Source organism: Sminthopsis crassicaudata, chromosome 1 (genome assembly GCF_048593235.1).
Source record: "Sminthopsis crassicaudata isolate SCR6 chromosome 1, ASM4859323v1, whole genome shotgun sequence".
NCBI classification, from domain to species: Eukaryota; Metazoa; Chordata; class Mammalia; order Dasyuromorphia; family Dasyuridae; genus Sminthopsis; species Sminthopsis crassicaudata.
The window spans coordinates 673,204,013-673,226,015 of record NC_133617.1 but is presented as its reverse complement, the minus strand read 5'-3'; the positions used below and the strand labels follow the sequence as shown (position 1 = coordinate 673,226,015).

The following is a 22,003-nucleotide window of genomic DNA, read 5'->3' as shown; positions in this document are numbered from 1 at the left end:
TGATTATACTCTCTATAGTATATATATATATATATATATATATATATATATATATATATATATATATATATATATAAATTTTCAGAAAAGGAAGAATAAATTTTAAAATCACTTTGCAAAATGAACAAATGAAATGAAAATTTTAAAGAATTTCATATTACCATATCTCACACCTATCAGAATGGGCAGAAAAATTAAAAGAAAGGAAACAATTTTTGCCAGGGTTGAAAAGAAACAAGCAATAGCAAAATCAAAGAATATTTTAGAAAGAAAGATCATTTACTTAATATTTACCAAGCACTGTGATGAGCATAAGGAATACAAATAAAAGCAATCAAGATAGTCCCTACCTTGAAGAAGCTTCACTACTGAGAGAAGGTTATAAAGGGAAGGGAAGGGGAGAGCTACAAGAATATGATTTCCCAGTAAAGAAGTAAGGTGAAAGTGAGATTCCCAAGTCTCAATAAGATCTTTTAAAAACAATTTCCAATATGGCAGTACAAATAAAAATTACAAAAATAATCAAACCTTTTGTCTAATAATTCTATTTTAGAGATAATACTTACAAAGTATTATTAAAAAACAAATAACTATCTGTTCAAAGATTAAAAAAAACTGAAAGCAAGTTTAGACATATAACAATAAAGTAACATTTAAGTTATGATACATTAGTGTAACAGTATCAAAATGTAAAGTATAAGAAAAGAATAGAGTACTCAATAATTACAACTGTAAGACCCCCCCAAAAAAAGATTGAGAATGGTCAGATGATAAAAAATTCTAAAGGAGAGTTAAGTGATCTAATGGCTACTATAACATTTTATGGATTGAAATTAACTTATACAAATGTAAAATATTATAAAATAAGTTTAATTGATTTTACTGATTTAAGCATGTTTTATTATAACTTAATAGTAAAAGCCCATAATCTTATACATTGCAGCCAAAGTAATTTACCTTAAACACAAATCTGACATGACTTCTATTCAATCAACTCTTTGGCTTTCCATTGCATTTGGGATAAAATATAAATTCCTTTTTTTAGCTTTTAAAGCCCTCCAAAACCTGACAATAATCTGTCTTTCCAGCCTCTCTAGACATTAGTCTTCTTCTTGTATTGTCATTCAGCCGAATTGCCTCTCTTTTCTGATCCTCAAATATTCCCTCATCTCTATGCCTATGCTCCTGTCATCCCATATGCCTGAAATGCACTCTTGTTAATTCTACCTCACAGAGTTCACTCTCTTCCATTAAGGTTAAGCACAATCCTCTAAATAAAGTCTTTCTCAATCCATACAATTGGTCATGTCTTCCAGCCTTTATATTTAACTACTCTGTATATATTGGAAGGTCTTTCCTATTTTTGTACAGTGCTTATCTGACATCATAGAATTCATACTAGAGAAAAACTTTATGAATATAATAAAAATGGGAGGGCCTTCTACTGGAACAGCATGCTTGCTTGGCATCAGAATATCTATATTGGGGAGACCTCCTGAATATCATGAACATGGGAAGGCATTCTATGTGAATGCCCAGCTTAAGCAGAACCAGAAAATTTACCTTATGCGTGAAATGAGTGATAAGTCTTCTGCCAGGACAAATAATGCACTCAACATAAGATGTTTATACTAGAAAGAAATAATAAAATACTTATACCTACATATGCTCCAACTTTCACATTTATATAGTCCTAAACTTATTTTTCCAAATCCTGGCTCTAACATTCAACTCAAGAGCCATCCAGGGAGTCTTTCTAGTCCCCTGACTTTGCCTAGAAGTTTCCATTCTAAGATTAACATTCATCTACTCTCCATTCATCTTATATGTTCTGGTTTAAACATGTTTCCCTGGGAGTAGCTAGATGGCACAGTGAATAGGTCTTAACTGTGGGACCTTGGGACAAGTCACAACCCCAATTACATCTCAAAAAAAAACAAAAAAAAAAAACCCAACAACAAAGATTAAAATAAAATAAAATAAACACGTTATCCCTCTCTTTACAATGTAAGTTTCTTGAAGGCAGGATCTGTTTTTGCTTTTTTCTTTATATTCTCAGCAAAGTAAAGCACATAGCAAAAGCCTAATAAATGTCATTTGTTTGATTAAATGTTTATGCTGTGAATATTTTTTATGTACTTTCTGTATTCCCCATTAGAATGTCAGCACCTTGACAGTAGGGACTGTTTCAGTCTTTGTACTTATAGCAAGCACAAAGCAAGAGCTTAATAAATGTATGTTGAATGGTTAATTGAGGAAAATGAGAAAAAAAAAGTGGAAAAAAACTAATAACTAAGAAATAGGCCAACAATGTATGTGCCTAAGGATTTCAAAATTTAAGACTTTCCAGAAAAGTTAAGTTTTATGTAGACAAACAAGTCAAATTCCACAGCACAGATTCAAATTCATCGGAAATGTTTCCTATATAGTATACTGAGATTTCCTTCAAATTGAAATATGAAATATTTCCAAATGCTTCTCAAATTTTACTCTCTCTCCATTTATATTCATAATTTCTCAGAAATTATTTTTGTCTCTATGTTACATAGTAAAACCACTAATATAGCCACAATTTTGCTTCTACTAAAATTCTCTCTCATGCTTTCATTTCCTCTCACCTTTACAAATACAACTTCCTTCTCTGTTGCATCTCAGTTCTGAGTAGAAAGGAAATGTCTTTGTTGATGCAGTTGGGAACCAAAACGAGCTTTCTATCTCTCACTAGTTCATCCTTTTATGTACAGAAATATTAATTCATACTACAATGATTCTTCAGTGCTTTCTTTTAGCTATATACTCATCTGTTGTTGAGGTTCAACAGTTTTCATTTGTATCCAACACTCCCTGATCCCATTTGAGGTTATCTTGGTAAAGATTCTAAAATAGTTTGTCATTTCCTTCTCCAATTTATTTTTCAGATGAGGAAACTGAGGCAAAAAAAGGTGAACTGACCTATCCAGAATAACACAGCTAATAAATTTCTGAGGCCAGATGTGAATCCAGGAAGATGACTCTTCCTGAATCCAGGCCCTGGGTTCTATTCACTTTGCCACCTAGCTACCTTACTCATACTCATACCCTTTGCGTTACTGTACATATGACAGGATCCTTTCTCCTCCAGTAGCTACAGCCAGAATTCCAAGTCTATTGATTAGAGAAATGCAAATTAACACAACTTTGAGGTATTACTTTCACATCTCTCAGATTGTCTAAGATAACAAGAAAAGATATTGATAAATGTTGGAGGAGATGTGAGAAAACTGGGACACTAATACATTGTTGGTGGAGTTGTGAACTGATCCAACCATTTTCGAGCGCAATTTGGAACTATTCCCAAAGAGTTATAAAATTGAGCATACTCTTTGATCCAGCAGTGTCTCTACTGGGTCTGTATCCCAAAGAGATCATAAAAAAGGGAAAAGGACCCACATGTGTAAAAATGTTTTTAACAGCCCTTTTTATAGTAACAAGTAACTGGAAAGTGAGTTGAGGAATGGCTGAGTAAGTTATGGCATATGAATGTTATGGAATATTATTATTCTGTAAGAAACGATCAGCAGGATGATTTCAAAGAAGCCTTAAGAGACTTACACGAACTGCTGCAAAGTGAAATAAGCAGAATCAAGAGAACATTGTAGATGGCAACAAGATTATGTGATGATCAACTGTGATGCATTTGGCTTTTTTCAACAATGAGGTGATTCGGTCCAATTCCAATAGATTTGTGATGGAGAGAACCATTTGCACCCAGAGAGAGGACTATGGGAACTGAATGTGTATCACACCATAGGATTTTCAGCTTTTTTTGTTTGTCCTTTTTTTTTTTTTTTTCATTTTTTTCTTTTTGATATGATTTTTCTTGTGAAACATGATAAATATTTAGAAGAATTGCACATGTTTAATCTATATTGGATTATTTGTTATCTAGGGGAAGGGGGAGGGAAAAAGGGGGAAAATTTTAGAACACAAGGTTTTGCAAGGGTGAATTTTGAAAATTATCTTTGCATGTATTCTGAAAATAATTTATGGCCAAAGTCTACAAAAGTATGATGGTGGCCATAAGATCTGTGCAGGACCATTCCTTAACAGCCACAAGTCAACCACTAGTAATCTAGATCCCCATACTAGGATCTCTCCTTTCATGGGTCTGGACCCCTCCAAGCTCCTGGATACATAGCCCATTAACCCCTTCAATGAGTAAAAAATTACTAACTACAATCTTTCCAATAATATGGAGGATCACCAGACTTTACTATCTACCCTTCCAACACACTCTAAGAATCACTGGGCCTGAAGCTGAACTCTCTCGTATATGTTCACTGCTCCCCAGTTAGAATGTGAGATCTCGGGCAGCAGAAACCATCTGGCTTTTTCTACTCATATTGTGCTAGCCACACAGTGAGCACTTAAAGGATTTTCATTTTTGAGCTACATGGATAGTGTCTTGGACCTCTAAAAAAAGGAAGAGGCCTCAAACCTTACTAGCTATATGACTCTAGGCAAATCACTTAACCCCTCTCAGTCTCAGTTTCTTCATATCTCAATTGGCAGTTCTGAGGATTTAATGAAATAGAAAATAGAAATAATGAAAATAGAAAATAATAATTTAATTTATAATTTATAAATTTATAATTTAATTTAAAATAATAATAATAGTGAATATAATGCTTTAAAGTTTGCAAAATGCTTTATATATTTTATTTTCTATCCTATTCCATGTTTTTTAATTCAATTCAATAATCATTTATCAGTACACTGACTTCCAACATGATTACTATGGGAAAAAATTCTCTCAAGGTGTCTAACCTTGAAGAAATGGACTAGGAAAAAAACAAGCAAATTAGTGTAATACTATCAACTTCTCAAAAAAAAATTCAAAAAGTATTGTCTCATAGAAAAGTATAATTTTCAGATATTAAAGACAAATATATTCTTTTATACAATATCTAGTTCAGAAGTACATTGTATAAAAAAAATAAACCCTTTGGAAGATGACAGAATGGTACCCAGTTTGGTCTCCAAAAACAATGAATGCTACATCCAAAGATCTCAAAATATAGATATCTTATTCTGAATTACATTAAAACCTATTGAGAAAATCATGACTTCAGAGAACTAACAGTAAAGCATCACCAAGCAGAGAAATGGGGATAAGCTGAAGATATGGAATGAATCATGCATTTTTAGACAAGGCCAATGTATTGAATGGTTTCTGCATAATTATATTTTGTTACAGTGAAAGGTTCTATAAGGAGATGTAGTTATAAAGAAATGAAAAATAAGAAATTTTCATATATTTTTCTATTACCCCCAAAAACTACCCTACTGGGAAATTGCTGTCAAAAGACTGCATGAACAACAACCAAAAAAAGGCAAAGAACTCCCCCTTCTTTCACAAGAATATAAAATGTTTGCCATTTCAGTCATGTCTGACTCCTTATAACTCCATTTGGGGTTTTCTTGGCAAAGATACTAGAATGGTTTTCCATTTCCTTCTCTGGCTCATTTTAGAGAAGAAACTGAGACAAACAGGCCAGTGTCACATGGCTGGTAAGTGTCTTAAGGTCACATTTGAACTCAAATAGATGAGTATTCCTAACCTAAGACCTGGTGCTCTATCCACTAGGCCACCTAACTTCCCTATTTGCCAAATTTTACAGACAGCCAAGAGAAATTAAGACTCTTGTGTAAGAAATGACCAGCAGGATGATTTCAGAAAGGCCTGGAGAGACTTACATGAACTGATGCTGAGTGAAATGAGCAGGAGCAGGAGATCATTATATACTTCAACAACAATATTATATGATGATCAATTCTGATGGACATGGCTCTCTTCAACAATGAGATGAACCAAATCAGTTCCAACAGAGCAGTAATGAACTGAACCAGCTACACTCAGAGAACGAACTCTGGGAGATGACTATAAATCACTACATAGAATTCCCTATTTTTGTCCACCTGCATTTTTTGATTTCCTTCACAGGCTAATTGTACATTATTTCAAAGTCCGATTCTTTTTGCACAGCAAAATAAGTGAATGGATATGTATACATATATTGTATTTAACTTTTACTTTAACATATTTAACATGTATTGGGGAAGGGGTGGGAGGAAGGAAGAGAAAAGTTGGAATAAAAGATTTTGCAATTGTCAATGCTAAAAAATTACCCATGCATATATCTTGTAAATAAAAAGCTATAATAATTTTTAAAAATTAAAAAATAAAAGTTATTATTAAAAAAAAAAAAAGAAAAAAGAAATTAAGATTCTGTCTTGGGTTCTCCTTTCTCAAAACATTCTCGCTTGGTGATATCAGTTACTCCCTTGGGGTTTCAATTAATATTCTCATGCAGATAACTTATATATATATATATATATATATATATATATATACTCATCTCCAATCTCTCGAACTCCAGTCCCACATCATCAGCTGCCTGTATAACAGCTTCTACCTTTCATTAGCTATAACATGACCAAAATAAACTGATTAACTTTACCCTAAAACCTGCCCCTCCTCCAATATTGTCCAGATATCCAGGTTTTCAACTTCAAGTCATCCTTAACTCTTCTCTCTTTTCATATCCAATCAGTTGTCAACTCGTCATTTCTATACTCATGTCTTTAGCATCAATTCCCTTTCTCCCAATTGCACATGACCACTACCCTTACTGAAGCACTCATCACTTTTCTGTTTATTTTAATCAATCAATAAACATTTATTAACACCCCCATACTAAGCAATAAGGACACAATAAAAAGGAGGAAAGAGCAAGTCCTTGCCTTTAAGGAACTTACAATTTAATGGGGAAGACAACATACAAAAATATACAAAGCAAGCTATATATAGGATAAATAGGAAATAATTAACAATGAGAAGGAATTAGGATTAAGAAGAGTTAAATGCTTCCTTTAGAATGTGAGATTGTACTTGTGATTTTAAAATAAGTCAAGGAGGGTCAATAATTTAAGGAGGAAGAACATTCCTGGCATGATGGAGAATGCCTGGAACCAAAAGAGACGGAGTGTTTTATTTATGGAACACCTAGGAGGCCACTCCCTGGATCAAAGAGTATTTGTTGGGGAGTAAAGTGTAAAAAAGACTGGAAAGGTAAGAGAGGGCTAAATTTTGAAGGTCTTTGAATGTCAAACAATGCACTTTAATTGTTCATAAAACAAAAGGAAGTTACTAGTTGATGAAGTAAGGCAGTGCTACAATTGGGCTTTCACTTTAGGAAAAAGCAGTTGAGTGGTTGAAAGGAGGATGAATTGGAATGGAGAAACTTTTGAGGCAGGGAATCCTACCAGAAGATTATTGTAATAATCAAGGCTTGAGGTGATGGGCAGCTAGGTGGTGAAGCAGATAAAACTTCATGCCTCGAGTCAAGAAGTCTCTTCTTTCCGAGTTCAAATCTGGCCTCAGACATTTACTAACTCTATGATCCCAGGCAAGTTACTTATTCTGTCTGCCTCAGTTATTACTTTATAAACTGGAGAAGGAAATGGCAAATCACTCCAATATCTTTGCCAAGAAAACCCAAAAGGGATCACACAAAGAGTCACATACAGCTGAATAACCCAACAATAACAATGAGGTGATGAGAAAAATGTCAGTGTCAGAGAATGGGGGAACATGTGAGTGATGTTGCAAAGACAAAATCAGGAGGCCTTGACAACAGCTTGGCTCTTGTAAAGGCTAAGAGATATAAGGAATCCAGGCCAAGCTGACTACTAGATTGTGAACCTGAAAAACCAAAAAGATGGTATCACTCTCTACAATATAGGAAAGGGGGTGGGGAGAGGAAAGATAATGAATTGTTTTAGACCATGTTGAGTTTAAAATGTCTACTAGACATCCAATTCAAAATGTCTAAAAGAAAGAAATGTGAGATTGGAAATCAACATAGAAACTTACTTTGAGAATCATCATTAAATCCGTGGATGCTAATGAAATCATCAAGTAAAGTAATATAGGAGAAGAGATGAGGATCCAAGGCAGAACTCTGACAGACCCCTATGGATAGAGAGCATGATCTGAAGGAAAATCTAACAAAGAAGACAGAAGGAGCAGTTAGATAGGCAGGAAGAGAGAGTGATGTCCCAAAAGAGAGTATCAAGATGGAGAGACTGATCAAAGTTTCAAAGGCTGATGAGAAGCCAAGAAGAATTAGGATTGAGAAAAAGGTCATTGGATTTGGCAACTAAGAGATCATTAGTAATTCTAGAGAGAGCAGTTTTCATTGAAATAATTAAATCTGGTTAAGAAGAGAGTGAGAGGGGGCAGCTAGGTAGCACAGTGGATAGAGCACCAGCCTTGAATTCAGGAGGATCTGAGTTCAAATCTGGTCTCAGACACTTAACACTTCCTAGCTGTGTGACCCTGGGCAAGTCACTTAACCCCAGCCTCAGGAGAAAAAGAAAAAAAAAAAAAAAAGAAATGTTAAGAAGAGAGTGAGAGGAGAAAAAATGCAAGAATCTAATGTCGATGGTATTTTTGAGAAGTTTAGCTACAAAGAGCCAAAGATATATAAGATGATAATTAGCAAGCATGGAAAAATTAAGTGAATGTTTTTTTCCCAGCATGGGAGAAACATGGGCATTTATTGTAAGCAGTAAAAATCCAGTAGTTAGAAATTAAAAGTGATAAAAGATGATAGAGGGCAATCTATTCAAAGAAATAAGATAGAACGTAATTATTAATAAAGCCACTTTATCATGTGAGATAGGTTGAGAAGGAAAGACTAGAAAAAGGTACCAGAATAATAAAAGATGAGGAAGAGGGAAGAGGGAATTCACCTGAATGAACTAATTTTTTTTCCTGTAAAATATGAATCAAAAGTTCTTTTCTTTGAAAGTATAGGATGTAAAAAGTTTGAGGAGAGATGAGAAGGTTTGGAGGAAACCCTGTGGAGAGTGGGATAGTGAGTTGATATAGGAAATAAAATAGGATTGCCTAGTGATAGCAAGGACCCCAATTGATGCTGTGAATTGTAAATTTGTTGTGGATCGAATCAGAATAGTTTTGTGAATTTTCTCCACCTTCATTCAATATAGTACATGTGCAGTGTAAAAGAGTGAAGGTAACAAATGGTGAGAATGATTCAAAGCTGAGGTTTGGCTGGGAAGAATCAGTGATATGATAGAGCTAGAGATTACAAAAAGGAAGAGCAATGTAGAGTTGAATTGGTTCACCAGTGAGACAAGATAAAGAGAGAAGTGCCTAGGAAAGGGGAAATAGCCTGGGAGAGAAGTGAAAGGTCAAGGGATTGGAGATTTTAAAAAACCCATATAATAAAGAGTAGGGTTGTGTAAGGGAAGGCAGAGGGAGAGGTAGAAAGCCAACAGATTTTGACCAGAAAAGAGGATTTCAGAATTCTTGAACATGAAGGTGGTCCATCTACAGGTGATAGCAAGATCAAAGACCTTTGCGTATGGCTGAGAAGTAGCTCATAAAAAGTGTGAACAGGTTAAGGAACTAAATAGTTAGGATATCTGAAAGAAAATCAATATGTATATTCAAGTATGAGAGCAGATGTTGGGGAGAAGAAAAATTATGTCAGCTATCAAATTCACTTAAGAAAAGGAATGACCTGGGGATCTGTGGACAATAGTGACCAAGATTTTGATTGGGTGGTGGATATGAATAGCATGAACCTCAAAAGAAGAAACATTACTAAATGAGGGAAAACCTAGAAGTAGCAGTAGGACATGACACTATGAAGGTATGGATGTGATCTTCCAGCCACCTAGAAATAAAAAAGATACAAATGCTATTTCTAACTAAAATAGGAATCCATAAATGGTAACAATTTCAAGAATGAGCAAAATATCTTTGTTGTTGTGTTGTAATATCTTAAATGTAAAAGTTTCTCTTCATGTTATAAGGCAATGTGGTATAGTGGAAAGAGTGCTAGGGTTGAGGTCAGGAGAGATCTAGATTCAAATCTCAAGTCCAACATTTACTAATTATGTAAATATGAGCAAATTACTTCTCATCTGAAATTCAAATTTCTAAATTGCAAACTGGAGACAATATACATACTACTTACATCCCAGGATTAAGTTTATAAAACTTAAAGCAATATGTAAATGTGAGTTATTATTCATTTCACATAAAAAATTCACCAGAGAGCAGGTCTGATTTATATCTAAGAAATAGGTTAGTTCCTTTAGAACCACTTCAGACTCCTATTCATTTCATTCATCATTTTTTAAAATCTCTAGTTCTAATATTATACCTAGTATGGATAATTCATAGTCCTCTATTGAAGTACATGCATGTTCTATTCTCCATAAATGTTCTATCAGAGAACATGGAGAACAATCAAATTAACATATAATGAAAAAGAATGAGGAATCTGCCCAGCACTGAGCTTTTCCAAACAGGATGAAAGCTAGAATGACACTACCAACAAAACTAAGCTGAATTAAGAACCAGATTAAGAAGTTACAGAGAACAATTTGCTGCATGGCATCTCAGTGATGTTTTTGCCAATGAGGATGCTCATTCTTCCTAGACATGCAATTGATGACTTCTCCATAAAAACAATCTATAAAGGACCCACAAGAATGACAATAGAAATCTCAATATGGATCATTGCCACCAAGAATTAGATAGAAGATAGAAAAAAATGATCTTCCCAATCGTTTGATTAACATTTTTTATGTAATTCGATCCAGAATTAGGCAACTCCCTTCATTAAATCAAGCTATCTCATACCTGCATATTTGATCACCATGAGACTATAAATATTGTATCATTATTTTCAGTATGACTAAAAGAGCTCAGGAATTTCCTCCAAGAAGGATTCTGAAGCTTTTAACCAAAATGGAACCCCAAACCTTTCTTTAAGCAAGGCAATATTCCCAGATAATAATGTAACAAATAAACTAACATTTGGAACTTCTCAGAAAGAGAGAATGAACCTTCTGGATGGGAAGTGAAAGATGTTTTAAACAACTTGTGTCCTCAAACACAAATTATCAATTTCTTCAATTGTTATAACTACATTCAGTCACAAAGTAGAATTTCATTTTACTGTATGACACCATTGATTAGTTGACACAACAACAATAAAAAAATTTTCAGGTTTACATTATATGTAGCACAATTAATTAAAAGGTAAGTGATCTTCAAAAAGCTTAATTTTACTCCTATCATTTGAAAATAACTTCTAGGGGGCAGCTAGGGGGCGGCTAGGTGGCGCAGTGGATAGAGCACCAGCCTTGAATTCAGGAGGACCTGAGTTCAAATCTGGTCTCAGACACTTAATACTTCCTAGCTGAGTTACCCTGGGCAAGTCACTTAACCCCGGCCTCAGGGAAAAAAAAAAAAAAGAAAGAAAGAAAGAAATTGAGAATGTAATTACTCAAAGACAAAATATACTAAGAATAAAATCTTTGCTTAATGCATTAGCACTGTGTATGAGATTATACTTTACAGCAAATAGGCAGACTGAATTATAGCAATGCAAAAAACAACTTTGTGTTCACACAGGGAATTATAACTTCATATTTCCTATATAGATTTTAAATGGATAACCAATTTTAACTAAAGAAAGAAATATTCTACAATGACAAAACTTCTAATTCTTAATAGATTTTAAAATCTATTTCTTTTTAAAAACTCTCTTTGACCTTCAACTAGTTCAGAAAAGGGAAATAAACTAAGAATTGTTTTTTGAAAGTCAGGAAAACTACTATCACTAAAACAGTTACACTTTTACCAAAGCATTAATAGAAGCAGCTATGTGTCACAATATAGAGAGAGCACTGAGCCTAAAATCAGGCCTCAAATGCTTACTAGCTACATCATTCTGCACAAATAATTTAATCTAGGTCTGCCTTAGTTTCTTTAACTGTACTTTACAAATGGAATAGCACACAACTCCCAAATTGTTGGAAAAATCAAATGAGAAAATATTTGTAAATAGTTTAGCATCTTGCCTACAAATAATAGGTACTTCGTAAATGCTTCTTCCCTCTTTCAATGTCTCAAGAGACGTGTCCCCAAAGGGATGACAAATGGTCTTATCTCAGTTTCATATATCTACAATTCCTATTAAACAATAACCCAGGCTCTACACTGACACTCTGGCCCAAAATTAATTCAGAAGATACAAAGTAGCTAACTTAATTTTCATAATATTACTTTCAAATTTAACCTAGTTTCAAGACTCTTGACGATGTAGGATCCTGAGCTAGTCATTTAACCTCTTTGCCTCAGTTTCCTTATCTGTAAAGTGGAGATAACAACATTACTTACCTCATAGTGTTATGAGGATCAAATTAGTTAATATTTGCAATGTGCTTAGCACAATGGTAAATAACAGGTACTCTGTTCCTTCCTTTTCTTTAGGAGTTTCCCTATGAGCATAAATCCACACACAGAAATATACTTTCAAAAGCTTACCCCAAAATTTTGATGAATGGTATCTCAGGATTAAGTTGTTCAGATACTTTGGAACAAGTCTGGAAAAATCAAATTTTGGGGCTTGCACACTATATCTTGTGAAACAGCCTCTCAAAGGAAAAATTATCAGACACAAACCCAGTATGTTATTTAAAAGCATCTAATATTACTGGGTGTTGACAAACTACTTTGAAAGTTACCCTGTGGAACCAAAATGATAATCAGCATGATTCAAAGTTGCAATCTCAGAGATGAATGATGGGAAAACATAGTTTTGTGTCCTTCTGCCTGCTGAGACTTTTTAAAACAATGATTATATAGAAACTCTGAACAATGTTACCTGGCTATGTCAAGATAGGTTTTTAAATTAAAGTTTGGATTCTGAAGAAGCAAACAGAAATCTATATAGAGACTGAACTCCCTGGAATTCATGAATACAGAGTGGCCAGTTTTGATCGTCATCCTTCAATAACAAACAATGGCTGCATCAGTGAACAGAAATTATGAGTCATTCAACTCCAGAACAAAGGAGGAAAGAAAACAGCCAAATATCATCCTCAGAAACAGGCATTGAGACACATAAGAGAAATGAGTTACTAAAAACGGTACAAACATCAATACCCCAGTTTTAATTTGGGGCACAAAGTTAAATAGTTAGCATCGTATTTTCTGCCCAAGTTTCCAATTCAAGCCACCCCTACATCATCACCCTTACTGTAATCCTTCAAAGTACAGTTCTTCACCATTCGCTCTCCATCAATCCACCTAATAGATTTCTCCTCTGTTGGCTCTCTGAGCTTCGGTGACTCCAACAGGTTTGAATGATCCACTCCACTCTGAGGTCAATTCAACATAACCGGATACCCATACCGCACGTCTCCTCCTACGCAGATATTGGGCCATCTCCCAGAGAACCCCAACCTCCCCAAGCTGGTCCCCCTTGCCCCCATCTCACCAACAACCACTCCACTGTTCCCGTACTTTCGTCTTCCATAGCGGGCCGGCTAGCCTCTCCCTCCACGGCCTCTCCGCCACTTTGTGTCAAGATGACTTTCCTCTGACCCACCGGAGCCCCCAAGAACTTTGCTCCCGGACCGAGCCTCCTCGGGGCTGCAGCCATTGGCCCCTCTCCGCCCTCCAGCCCCGGGCCCCGGCGGCCTCCATCCAACTTGGCCTCTCCGGGTCCCTCCACCGCCCAGTCTCACAGACGCGGAGTCCCTGGAAACCCTTCCTCCGAAGCGGGAGACGCAGGAGTCCCCGTGCAGGGGTCACCGGAGCGCTCCAGACACAGTCCCCCGCCCCCACGACCGGGGGACCCCAAGATCAGCGCCATCCCGAGGCCCCCCCGCCCCGGCACAACCCCTCCATCAGCTTAGTCCCCACAGACTAGAGAAAGCCGCCCCGGGAGGCCCCGTCTCACCTCCCCACGCCGGGGCTGAGCTGTCCCCGGCCGGGCTGGGCCGCGCCGGGCCAGGCCGGGACTGGTGAGCCGGGCTGGGCTAGGCCGGGCCGAGCCGCGGCGCGCGGAGCTGCGAAGGCCGCGGAGAGCTGCGAGGGACGGCGGCGGCGGCGGCGGGGGGAGAGGCCCGCCGGGCCCGGGCGCTGCTGGCTAGCTCCCTCCGGCCGCGCGGCGCCTCTCCTCAGTCGGCGGCGCTCGCAGCCTCCGCTCGGGGTCCGCGCCAGAAACCTTCCCCCTCCCGGCCGGCGTGACCGCCAGGGCCCCCCGGGCGGGAAACAGGAACCTCCGACAGGAAGGTTCCGCTGAGGAAACCCTACGCTCCCCCGCCAGGGGAGACAAGGGGAAGAAAGGGAGGGGGAGGCCCACAGAGAACGCGAGGAGGAGTGGGCTCCGAGGGAGCGGCCAGGCCGAGGGGCGCAGAGCTGAGTGGTCCGATTCCAGAGGGGCCGCCTCCCCGCTAAGGCCCCCAAGCCCAGCTTCGAGCCTATTACCCAGCGCCCAGGGGGGCGACCCGGGCTCGGGCTGGCGGCGGCGGCGCTGCTAACAATGGCCCACATTGCTGCAGTCGGGGGCCGCCGGCCCGGGTGAGGGGGCGCCTCCAGACACCCCCAACTTCGGCGCGCTACACGCGGGCGGTGTGCGAGTGTGTGTAGTCATTAAAAATACGTCCGCGCAGAAGAAACAGATTCTGCACTTTGTGTGTTTACATGTGCTTTTATTAAAATATATATACACAGGTAACTCAGGCTCTGCAAAATATACACACAGGTAACTGAGGCTCTGTACTTCATGCATGTGTAATGTGTGTTTATTAAAATATACGCACACAGGAAACAGGCTCTGTACTCCATACTTGTGTATATGTATGTTTTATTATTTTTCACCTTATTAACCCTATTAACCATTACATTAAAAAATGTTCCAAATCACACTTTAGGGTGACCTTTATACTAAAACAGCATTCAAGGTGCCCCTTGCACAAGAACTGGCAACTATAATGGAAAAAGGAAACAGTGAATATTGGAAGGACAATGGAAAGCCAGGTACCCTAATGCTCTGTTGATGGAAATGAGAAAAATCTCCAACTTTTCCAAAAAACTTTTGGAATTTTTAGGAACAAAAGTCACTAAAACTGATAATACAGTTTGACTGAAAAATCTCTCTAAACATTCTTGGAGGAGAAAGAAAGTCCCCTATTTACCAAAATATTACAACAGAACTTTCTGAAGTAGCAAAGAACTGGAGTCAAAGTGTACACCAATCAGATGAGGAAATATCTAAAAAGTTCTATGAATGGAATGTAATAACATTGGGCCACAAGATATTAACTAATCAACAAGTATATATTTAGTGCTTACTATGTAAAGCACTCGATAAACACTGACAATTTTAAAAAGTAAAAACTGTCTTTTCTCCTTTAAGGAGCTTACATTCTACTGGGGAAGGCAACATGTCTGAATCAGAACATACAGATTAGACAATCTCAGGAGAGAGAGAACTAGAAGAGATGGTGCTTTAAAAGCTTTAGTCTTAGAAGAATACAAGGACTCCAAAAGGAAAAGTATTTCAAGCTCAAGAAGAATGCAAAGACACATAAGTAGGATTTGAAATGGCTGTGAATGAGCAGCGTCAAGTAGATCAGCTATACATAGCTGGACTCTAGAAATGTTTGGAAGAACTTATAAAGGTGGAAATATAGAACAGACCAGTTGTAAAAAAAAAAAAAAAAAAGTACTTTACAGATCCAGAACATAAAAGAGACCCACTAAAGTTTATTTATTTATTTATTTATTTTTATTCTGAGGCTGGGGTTAAGTAACTTGCCCAGGGTCATACAGCTAGCAAGTGTTAAGTGTCTGAGACCAGATTTGAACTCAGGTCCTCTTGAATTCAAGGCTGGTGCTCTATCCATTGTGCCACCTAGCTGCTTCCCCACTAAAGTTTATTGAGTTGAGTTGTTAAAAGCAGGTTTAAATTATTTTGGCATTTGAGTAAAAGGATGGTGAGAGACTTGAAACAGATATAAACCAATTAGAAGGCTGTTGTAACAATCTAGCAAGAGGTGAAGAGGTTTTGAACTAGGGTATTGCCTAGGTGAATAGAGAGTAGGGGACATAAAGAAAATGGAGGGTTGCCCCTAATTTGTTTTCAAGGAGTAGGAGAGCCTCTAAGCTTCACATTGGCTAGGACTCTGGGAGAGGACAGAATTATTATTTTTTAAATTTTTACAAACACTTTATGCATAGGTAATTTTCCAGCATTGACAATTGCAAAACCTTTTGTTTCAACTTTTTCCCTCCTTCCCCAAAATGGCAGGTTGACCAATACATGTTAAATTTATTAAAGTATAAGTTAAATACAATATATGTATACATATCCAAACAGTTATTTTGCTGTACAAAAAAAATCGGACTTTGAAACAGTGTACAATTAGCCTATGAAGGAAATAAAAAATGTAGGCAGACAAAAATATAGGGATTGGGAATTCTATATAGTGGTTCATAGGACGACAGAATTATTGAAGAAACTACCATCCTATGAGAGCTTATAAAAGACTTCAGAGTCTACTTTTATGCTTTTAATTTTTAAATTTCCCTTTGTACTGTTATTCTGGATTGCTGTGAGAGAATAGGAGGAAGGCTGAAATGTTATCATTTTGGCATTCCTGAGTAGAACTATTGTAAGAGTTCTGTGTTTTCTGTATCCATTTATGTGCTTCCTGTGAATTTGCCCTTTCTGTTTGAGGAAACAAAGACTAAGGGGCAGCTAGATGTTCTAGATGTCCAAATGACTAGAGAACTAACCCTGAAGTCTAGAGGATCTGAGTTCATATCTGACCTCGGACACTTAACACTTACTAGCTGTGTGACCCTTGGAAGTCACTTAACCCCAATTGCCTCTAAAAAAAAAAAAAAAAAAAAAAAGGTTTTAACTGATGCTGAGCAAAAAAGCAGAACCAGGAATATATTGTACACAGTAATAACAAGAATGTGTGATGATCAACTATGAAAAACTTGGTTCTTCTCAGTGGTTCAGTGATCCAAGGCAATTCCCAAAAAACTTTGTGTAGGAAATGTGATCTGCATCCAGAAAAAGAACTATGGACATTGAATGAAAATTATCACATGATACATTCACTTCTTTTTTCTGTTGTTTTTTCTCTCCCTCTTGTTCTGATTTTTCTCTTTACATGATTCATAAAGCAATGTGTATTTAAATTTTTTTTTTTAAATCCCATGCGCAATATTCATTTACTCCCTTAATAAGTACGTATATGGAATGTAGGGAACACTTTTTTTTTTTTTTTTGGCAAGGTAATTAGGTTAAGTGACTTGTCCAGGGTCACATAGCTAGTAGGTATTAAATGTTTAAGGCCACATTTGAACTCAGATCCTCCTGACTTCTGGGCAAGGGCTCTATCTACTGCTCCATCTAGCTGTCTCTCTAGGAATCACTTTTTTTTTTTTTTTTTTTTTTTAATTATAACTTTTTATTGACAGAACATAGTCCTGGGCAATTTTTTTACAACATTATCCCTTGCACTCACTTCTGTTCCGACTTTTCCCTTCCCTCCCTCCATCACCTCCCCTAGATGGCAGGCAGTCTTATACATGTTAAATATGTTATAGTATATCCTAGATACAATATATGTGTGCAGAACCGAACAGTTCTCTTATTGCACAGGGAGAATTGGATTCAGAAGATAAAAATAATCTGGGAAGAAAAACAAAAATGCAAACACTTTACACTCATTTTAGGGATCACTTTTTACTAATATCTGTGAAAACTTAAATATGAGCTTTGAATATTTTCCCAGGATAAATTCTGGGGGGATGGGGGATGGGAAGAGAGGAAAATCAAATAATCTTTAGGGATAAAACTCCAAGTCTGGACATGGGATATGGAAATTGGGAAGTCTAGGAGGTCCCTAAGCTAGGAGTTAAAATAACTTTAATGAAGGCACACAGCAGGAAAAAAAAAATGAATGGGAGACTGGGATGGAGCAAAGAAATTGAGACAATCCCTATGCTAAGGTAAGGGAGCAATATCACTCAATAAGTAACAATCTCTGAGAGCCTGAGAGCAGCTCAGGGAGATTGACAGATGCCCCCAGAGTATCCTGATAGTTGCTGGTGAAAAACAATCTTATAGTTTGGGAAAGAGTTAGAGCATACAGCAAAAAGCATATACAGTTATTAAGTACTTGCTATTATTTATATGCCAGGCAATGTGCTACATAAAAATATAAGCAAAGATTATCCTTGCTCTCAAAGCCCCCATTCTAATTGGAAAAGACAACACAGAAAATGCTGAAAAGGAAAATTTATAATTAGGGGATGGGGTGGGGCAGGGTGGTAAAGTCTGGAAAATGAAGAATAACTGTTCTGAGCCTTTTCTCATCATGGGGAGGTTCCAGGAGGAGTTTGCCAATGAGACAAGGAGGCTAGGGATGAAGGCTTGGGATAAAGAGTGCTAAAGCAAGGTCTATCATGGCTGCTAGGGATGAAGGCAAGGGATAAAGAGTGCTAAAAGCAAGCTCTATCATGGCCTCCAGATTCCAGTTAAATAACTATTCAATTCAAGAATCATTTCCCTTAACTATGTACTCCTCGGTCTTATTCTAGATACTAGAGATACAAAAATAAAAATCAGAACCAGTCCCTGCTCTCAAGGATCTTAGCGTGGGTATAGATAGATGTAACAGGTATGATGTTGCTGACATATGTACTCTAGCATCTTGCTAATGGGGAGGCAATACCAAAGCTTGGCTACTTGGTCCCTGTGAGGTGGGGCTTTGACAAAGATTAGTGAATGGATTGGAAAAAAAGTCACCCACTCAGTAGAAGTCAAAGTCTCTTATTTCTGTCTTCCTCTCTTTGAAATGTGTGATTGGAGACTCCAACCATTTTCTCTTAGACTTTCAAATGGGGAAAAAGGAATGTTTCTCCCCCCAGTGGCAGATGTAGCAGCTACACAGACATGGCAATGACAACATATGCTTGTCACAATGAGCATGACACTAGATTCTCAAGGCCCTGACTGCCTTCTCTGCTCAGTTTCTTTCCCTGAATATAGATGATAGTCGATCTTGAGGAAGATGCATGTTTTCAGCCTCTATTGCCCTGTTGTGAGCACAAAAGGTCTGGAATCCCAGAATCAGGTGTTACCTAGCTGGAGATGATTCTTATTGTGTATGAGGAATAACAAGCTCCTCTGGCTGGGGCACAGTATGCTCAAAGAGGAATATTATGTGATTTGAAAGATAGTTTGTAATCAAGTTGTAAAGGATTTTTAATGCCAAAATATCTTAGAAGCAATTATGAGACATTGGAGTTTATTGAGTAGAGGCATGAAATGGTCAGATCTGATCTGAATTTTAGGAAAATCATTTTGACAGCTTTGTGAAAGATGGAATGAGGTGAGACTAGAGATGGAGAAACTAATTAGGAAAGTATTCCAATATTCTAGAGAAGGATTTGAACTAGGGTAGGGGCAACACAGAAAGAAACAGATGCAAAAGATCTAGAGAAAAAATGATAAGATTTGGCAAAGTATGTGAGTAAAGTAAAACTTGGAAGGTTGACAGCATCCTTGAGAAGAAACAATGAGTTCTGTTCTGGACATGTTGAGTTTGAGATGCCTAAAGGACAGCCAGATCATAGTGTTTAATAGGCAGTTAAGTCATATATGAACTGAAAAACTTGATAGACTAGGCACCTCTTTTTAAATAAATATCACCCTTATAGAAGGAAAGAAGGAGAGGAAACATGAAGAAACAGGATTACTAGATGAAAAGGAAGGAAAAAGAAGATACTTATGGTGAATGATCTCTGTTTTCTCAGTAGAGTATGAGATAAGGTCTTTAGTTGCAAAGATTGGGGGGGGGTTAAAAGTAATAGAGTTTGAAGGAGAGGAGACAGGTTTAAATAGCTTCTGTGGAAAATGGAGTAGAGAATTAATTAGAGACAAATAAAATAGCCTTGCTACAAGGAGGGTGCAATTGAGATTAGATAATAAACATTTGTAATGCCCCCAGACAGCAGTTATATAACTTGGTCTAGCTCTTTTCAGCAGTAGTACAGGAATAGAAGCAGAAGAGGCAGATGGTAGAAGTATCAAGGAAGAAAAGATTGAAGAGTAGAGGAGAACAGAGTTTTGAATGAGTTAAATAAAGGGTCTTACCTGACAAAGGGGTGAAAGTCAAACTGGGCAAAGATAATAGTACAGGAAATTGCTGAGGAAGAGAGACAATAGTGTGTTTAATACTAAATGTTTAACAACCAACTTGGGGGAGTGGGAGGCAAAGAATGTGACACACTCACAAATTTAATCTGCATTATTAATATTTTCTCCATTACTTTCTTAAGTCTAGAAAAGGAACAAAACAATAATCAAGTCCCAGTCTGTAGCATTTAAATTGATAACAACCAGCTCTCAAGAACTGATTTGAGCTGATCTCATCAGCCTTCTAAGAAATAAATTTGAGAGTTTTTGATTATAGAAGCAGAAAAAAATGACATAATGGGGACCAGAATTTCTCACAATTGAAGTCATTCTATACTCTGTCACAAGAATGGTACAGCAGCAGAGCAGGAGAAACATATATATATATATTTCTATGCTGTGTCTGAAAGGCTTAGTTTAGTTTTAAGCTTTAGTAACTTCAGAAATCCCAATGTCACAAACTTCTAAAAAAAACTTACTTTGAAGGTTTAGCTATTTACATTTGTTTTTTACTTGTTTGATTTTGCAAATTTGAATAATTTTAATTTTTTTTCACAAGTTGGGGTTCCCCGCCCTCCCCAACACACATATCTTATCTGCAACAGTGTTTGATGACATTTTGTCAAGCTGGTAGATAGGTGGAAGTCATCCTTTATTTGGCCATCTCAGTCACTTGATTTATTCAACTTTTTCTTTGGGATAAGGGGGAATGGCAAGGAGAAGATCACATCAAAATCATCATGTATATATCCAAAATTCATTCTTTGGATAATTTTAAATCTAGAATTATAGATGCAATTCTTTTTATCACTAAACAGCAGCTGATGAGAAATTTTACCAAGTTTGAAAATTGATAGAGCAACATATGGCATAAGATGTTACATTTTAATAAAGAACATATCAATATTTTAAAATTGTAAATAATTAACCTTTAAATTTTTTTTGAAGTATTGTATTTATATAGTTCTGAAGTTCCTAAATATTAAAACTACACTTAGACTTTGGAGAATATCTTCCTTACAACAATCCTATGAGGTTAATAGTGTAGTGTAATAAAGTATTATTATCCCTATTTTACAAATGGGAAAAACTGAGGCTTAGAAAGATTAAGTGACATTCCTAACACAACTAGTATATGTTACATCTGGCATTCAAATTCAGTTTCTTTTATTTCAAAACTTTTTGTAGTATTATATGTTTGCCACTTCTCACTTTTCCCTTAATATATAGCTCAACATTTGATTGATGTTGGCAGTACAGAGGGCCAAAAAATATACCCTAACTCCCAGCTTCCTAAACTATAGTTTGCAATCCATATAGGATCTTCAAAGTGAATGTGGAATTGGCAAAATTACAAGTTATAATATCAGTATATGTTTGATGTATAAATCTATTTTATAAATACCCAGGGTTAAATAAAAATGTCTCAGACAAAAAGTTTTAAAAATCCTACAATAATGGATCACTGGGAATAACTAAAATCCTTAGAAGTTTTTCCTTAAACACACATACATATACACAACACAGACATCCCTTTGTTCTGCCAAATTGCTCCATTTATATACTTACCACAGTTTTCCTTAATTATTTGTCATCTGATACCTGTACCTAATTTGTCATCATCAATGACAACACTTTATTAAAGAAATCTGTGATCTATTAAAATAAACAGTCTCTCCTATTAGATTTGATCAGAAAACACTTTCTTTACACCAACCCTAAGAGGTAAACAGTTAAACCACTATTACTCCATTTTACAAATGAGGAAAACTGAGAAGTAGTAAGTGAAATAGTAAAAAAAATTGATTTGTGTAAGCCACCAAGGTTTGCAAATTAGTTGCTTTTTTAAAGGAGAAAGTAAAAGATTTTCAAGAATTGCGAAAGATTAGGACTTCCATATTCAATTA

The 22,003-nt window shown here is 36.7% G+C and overlaps 1 protein-coding gene across 4 annotated transcripts in view; it reads right to left on the bottom strand.

The window, feature by feature from the left end:
• The window catches only part of RAD54L2 (RAD54 like 2), a 193,061-nt gene that overhangs the window by 129,647 nt on the left and 41,411 nt on the right, over positions 1 to 22,003 (bottom strand). For 2 of the 4 annotated variants that reach the window (XM_074283363.1, XM_074283366.1), the window contains exon 1: positions 13,833 to 13,969. The exons of 1 other annotated variant lie outside the window; for it this stretch is intronic. The gene's annotated coding sequence lies outside the window, so the exon portion shown is untranslated. Of the gene's footprint in view, positions 1 to 13,367; positions 13,385 to 13,832; positions 13,970 to 22,003 lie in introns of those variants that run through there. One more of the 4 variants, XM_074283365.1, reaches the window with a different exon arrangement.